At 41.6% G+C, this 5,739-nt stretch overlaps 1 pseudogene; it reads right to left on the reverse strand.

Annotated features, from left to right (window-relative positions):
* Positions 1-1,513: 1,513 nt before the first annotated feature.
* Positions 1,514-2,526, reverse strand: LOC144782657 (carbohydrate sulfotransferase 9 pseudogene; annotated as a pseudogene).
* Positions 2,527-5,739: the final 3,213 nt, after the last annotated feature.

Here is a 5,739-nt window from a genome sequence, read left to right on the forward strand (position 1 = left end):
AGACAACTGTCCCAAAGTGAAAGAAAACTAGTAATTATATCAATCAGGGAATCCAAAACCACCCCTGTTTATCCACCTATAGTATTTCCCATGAACATTGAGCTTTGGTCTCTGACCTCACAGAAACATACCAAGCAATTTATGTGCTGGCTTTAAACCACCGTTCCTAATTAAATGTGCTATGCAACCAAAATGATATCAAAAACTATGGTGTACATGCATGTTAATAACATGTCTTTTAATTAATTGAGATTATCCAGTCTATCACACTCTGTCCTTAATTTTTATATTGTCCTGTAGACTAAAGACGAAGTGCCTGATATAGATGGGGCACCACTGTAGGCAGATACCTAACCTGAGGGTGCACAATGTGAACTGCTATGTTGCATTCACTTTTTCTTAAAATCTTCCATCTCTAGCTCAGCATTGAAGTACTGTGAAAGGTTAGCTTACCCATAGAGATGATTAGCCTCCAAACCAGATACTGGCAAGACTAACATTTTGATTTGCTGGACGGGTTACTCCATCACAACGGTGATGGAAATCCTGCCCGCCGAAATATAAACCCCATTATATCCTATGGGAATTATATTTCAGTGGATGGGATATCCATCACCGTTGTGACAGAGTAACCCATTCACCAAGATCTAAATCAAGCCCTAAGACCTATAAAGGTACTAACAGCATGCGTATACCCACATGCCTAATACCTATATTACACCACTTAATGCCTAAGCTTTCCACATGTCCCTTCTTATTTAATTAAATGTGCTATGAAACCAAAATTGTAACAAAACATGGGCTGTAAATGCATTTTAAGAACATTTCCTGCAATTAATTAAGATTTTGGTTAGCCAATCTATCACACGCTGTCCTTACGTTTCATAACATCCATAGGTTAAAAACGAACAACTAAGATCCTTAAAGGTTCTAACAGACTGTGTATAACCACATACCTGATACCTGTGTGACACCACTTAATGCCTAAGCTTTCCACATACCCCTTTAGGTAAGTTCTAGAGATTGGGACAGGGTGACTTTGTAGCCTGAACACTGGCTATATGTCTCAATAATGCTTTGAGAGAAAAAGCAACATATCATCAGCATAGGTTAGTACTTTAAATTATCAGGAGATATCCCTTTCAGCGCTGGATCATTTCTAAAATGTATAAATAGGGCTGGGATCCCCAATATTTTGAAACCAATGAGAAACATTTGTGTGCCAATCACAAGGATGAATGTCATCCAAAATACAGAGGAAAATAATCACATAGATTAATGGTGAAATAATTGATGCATGACTTAGGGGCTCATTATGATGGTGGGCGGATTGCCCCCGGCAGGCTGGCGGTGGCCACCGCCAGCCTGGCGGGGGCAATCCGCCCGCCACACACTCACGTTTTCCCCCCCGCCATATTAGTATGGCGGGGGGGACCTCGGCGGACGGAAAGACCGTCCGCCGCTTTTCCGCCCCGGTCGCCTTGCGCCTAGAGTAGAACACTAGAACACACAATACTTGCCTGTCAAAACACTACACACAGGAAACAGTACAGCTATCCAAATTGAATATGCAGATTCTACAGAAACCCACTTAAGTTCAGCACCTGCAAACTGAAGAGGTAAGTATTATGTATATGCATAAACCTTTCACAATTTTGAGCTCAGTGACTCCGAATATAAACGATATCTGCCATTACTGTTTACAAGCCCCTTTTGTTTTAGAAGACAGGGTAGCCGAACAGTTTGAAGTCCAGGTAATATCTATTAACAAGGCCTTGCAGGTGGTCGCTGGTCAGGTTTCTGAAATATGTCTTTGTGGCCTCATCATCAGTGTCTGTTGCATGTTCTATAATATGAGGGTAATAAAACTCTTTAGGAGCTCCAATGTCCATAAGTACACGATTAGACTCTTGTTTCAGCTTCTCAAATTTTCCTATGATATCATAACGAATATTGCAGGGGTCACAGAGGAGCGACATTGGTCTCCAATGAATGTCACTGTGCTTTGGATTCTCTTGAAAGATAAAGCGGACAAACTCAATGAAGGTCACAGGTCGTTTAGAGTCATTGGATTTTCTGAATTTTGATTTAATGAAGCCGGCAATCGACTTTATGTAGTATTGATCTGTCCGATTGAGAAGGAACTTATCACGATATGCGGAAACTAATCTCTCGAAGGGTTGCCGACTGAACATCACCTTGGTGTAATTGTTGAGCAGTTGCCTCTGCTTGCCAGGAGAGTACGAGCTCAGTTTTGTGTACAGTCTGGCTGAGTGCACAGCTTCTTGTGACAACTCAGAGAAATCCCTACTCAAATTCATCTTGAGGAGAAGAAGGATCCGTTTCCAACTGGTGCAGCCTACTTTAGGCACCTCACAGTATATAAATTTGTGTGTGTGTTCCACATACAGCATCTTGGCAACACTTGGATCCAGAATGCCATTATGGCGGTAGAGTCTGAACTTTGTGCATGTATAATTTAAAATGGCTTTACGTTGCTGTTGCACATCATGCCAATTTTCTTCAAGGTCTGCAAGAGTTAAGTTTATAAGGAAAAAAAAAAAGAAATTAAACACACTGTTATTAAATATGGTTTTACATTTGTAAACAACAAAACAGATGCCCCAGTAGTAAGAAGGTCTGATTTAGAGATGGAAATGGAAAATCTCCCATCTTGTGGAGGGAGTGGTAAACTCTCTGTTGAATGATTATTTATCCATGGAGAATGCACTGGCAGAAGGACCCCGCCATACTGCAGTGGAAATAATTCCGCCAGAGGATTCACTACTCCTGGTAAACCCTCCAAAACTGATGTACCACTTCCTCCACAAATAAGAGTTTTTCACATTACTACCCATCTCAAATTCAGGACCAAATTGACTAATGCATGTTCTGCCACAACTAAAAAAAGTACTAAATAAGCATTCTTCAAGATAACCTAATGCAGCAGAGATACACACATATATGAAAAATGTCTTTCCTTATGGGGAAAATTCAAGGCGTAATTGTAGAGCACATGGCTGGAATTACCTTTGACATCTATCAGAGAAAGTGATCAGGGGTTAGGGAGAAAAATATGTTAAAAACAGAGGAGGGAGCACAGACCGAAAATGGTAAGACTGGAAATAGATATTTAGAAATTGACTGTTTTATTCTGATTCTCTAAATACACTGGTCAGAACCCATAGAAGAAGAAAATGTAAAGCTAGAAGGTAGTGAAGCAGGACAGGTCTAGTTTATGTTTGGCCTCCTACACTACATTTTCAGTAATTGGGATGCCCGTCCTAGATATGTATAAATTTGGTTGACTCTTGACTTCAGATTGGTGAAAGGCTAGACTGATTCTGCAGGAATTAAAATCAGTGATGTTCATGTTACGCACAGATCTGTCCAACAAGCTCAATACATAACTATACTATGTTGCATGTTACAAGTAAATGTGTGCAGTAGCCACATTACCTGACTTGCAGAGTAAAGTAGATCCCGCTTTCTGCACATTGACAACTTGCTCTATTTTACTGTGATTGTTACATGACACACATCTGTCTGCTGCCACCAAATAACCCACTGAGGAATCTTACGAAAGTGCACTTCAAATGTAACATGTGAAAATATGCAGCAAGTGTAATAATCTGGCATGCAATGCAATTCAATCTTTTTTATTGTTATAAGTTGATAAAAACCATCACAATAATATTACATACAAAAATGTCATGAGGCATGCAAAACGCAATGAATAAAATTGACACTGTATTTACTATTTAAAATTCATTATAAGGTGCCAAGTGTTCTAAAATCAATCGTAATTAGAATAAGTGAAGTGCCATTGTGCATGCTGTTTCTACTTTGCATTGTTTATGCTGCTATGGCAGCCTAGGTTCCCCACTTTCTCTAGTAATGTTCGCTGGGCTTGTATTTATAGTGGTATCATTGTTCCCAGGCTGTTTCCAGGCTGCCTAATGTATGGGTTACAAAGATTAACCTTCAGTTGTCAAGTGAGTAATGCTATACATACGTGATTAGAAGTGATCACATTATACCCTATGAATTGTTTAAAGCTGTTGCTAGTTTTCTAAAGGTGATCCTTTGACTAAAATAACCTATTCATACCACTATTGTTTTTATGTTTGAGAGGTAGTGTTTCTATGGCTGAACGGCCTAGGTGTCTCAGGAGCTGTGTTATATTCTAGTAAATCCAGCAGGGCTGATTTGTTTCTCATGCATTGCCAAAAATGTCAGCAATTTGCAATTAATCTTGGGATCCGTGGGGGCTCCTAATTATTGCCATCCAGCATGTTCAAATCCCCAGTTCATTGAATGCAGATTTCAGTAATGGAGTTTGGGGCTGCTTTAAGGCCGGGCAAAGGCAAATTAGGTGGATTATGTCTTCCTTCAGAGCATCACAAAGTCTGCACGATCTTGAACCTTTGTATCTCCATATGGGTTGGTCAGCCGAGGATGGCAGACTCCGAATCTAAGGGCCAACAGCTTTCTTTTTCGATATGCTGGATATGTCGCACTGAGGTATTCTGCTAGTTTTAACACCTTCGCTGCTGCGGCAATTCTGCCGCAGCGCTAGGGGGAAGGGGGCAGCACGGCGCTCCCATGCTTGTGATGGAACCGCTCCGTCACAAGCCTCGGGCGCGCTGTGCTTGTGACGGAGCGGTTCCGTCGCGGCCCCGCCCACTCAATAGAACGCGCTGCGCAGGCGGGAAATCAGCGCCGCGCAGGTGCGCCGAGCGGGCCACGACGGAACCGCTCCATCACCAGCACAGTGCGACCGAGGCTGGTGACGGAGCGGTTCCGTCGCCAGCATGGAAGGGGTTAAACTAATGTAGGATTGGACTACCATCCAGGCATGTGACCGTGAGGTTCATTTTTTATACTTGTCTTTATGGAGGGAATGCAATTGAGCTACTGTGTTGATGGCTCAGCAGAATGTGGATTATGGTAAATTTAGGTCCCATAGGTTTATTTATTTATAAAGTTTTATATATCGCGAACTTGATGCAAGAGGGTATCAGAGCGCTTTACATTTTGGATCGTTGCTTTACAAATTACATCAGAGACAAGGGCATAGTAAGGTACAGTACACATAAACAATGTTTCAATAATTTGTAGGAGGGAGGGGAGGTAGGAGTAATAGCGGGGAAATGAGGAGGAACAAGGTCCAATGTCTAGCTGGGTAGGTGACGGTCAAGGGGGAAACCAGGGCCAATCTCCTCATTAGCTGTCAAGCAGCTCCACCGGTCATCAGCCTGGTTGCTCAGATCTCAGCGTTCAAGAAAAAAAGTTTGTAGTTCATTCGATTTGCAAAGGTTATATAGAGCTATCTAGACCCGAAGGTATCAGAGCGCATAAACAGGGGAACGTTGCATAAAAAGATATATCAAAAGGATTATAAAGCATTGGCTCGACCCCTAGGTATCAGAGCGCTATAACAGAGGAACATTGCGTTACAAATTACATCAGTTTCAATAGCGTAGTAAGGTACAGTAAACAAACAACGAGGTTGAGAGAATTTATAGGAAAGGAGGGGAGGAAGGAGGAAGGAGTTTCTAGTAGCGAGGACCACAGGTATTTGCTGTATGTTAAATCATTGTCATTATCCATTGACTGCCATAACGCACTAACTAATAAGCTGTCTTGGTTACTCTGTATTTTGTGCCATGTTCTGATGGTGGTACATCTTTGTGCAATGCTTTGTTTCATGAGACCGAATTCCAGTTGTACTTGCAT

This window comes from Lissotriton helveticus, chromosome 9 (assembly GCF_964261635.1).
Source record: "Lissotriton helveticus chromosome 9, aLisHel1.1, whole genome shotgun sequence".
Taxonomy (NCBI): domain Eukaryota; kingdom Metazoa; phylum Chordata; class Amphibia; order Caudata; family Salamandridae; genus Lissotriton; species Lissotriton helveticus.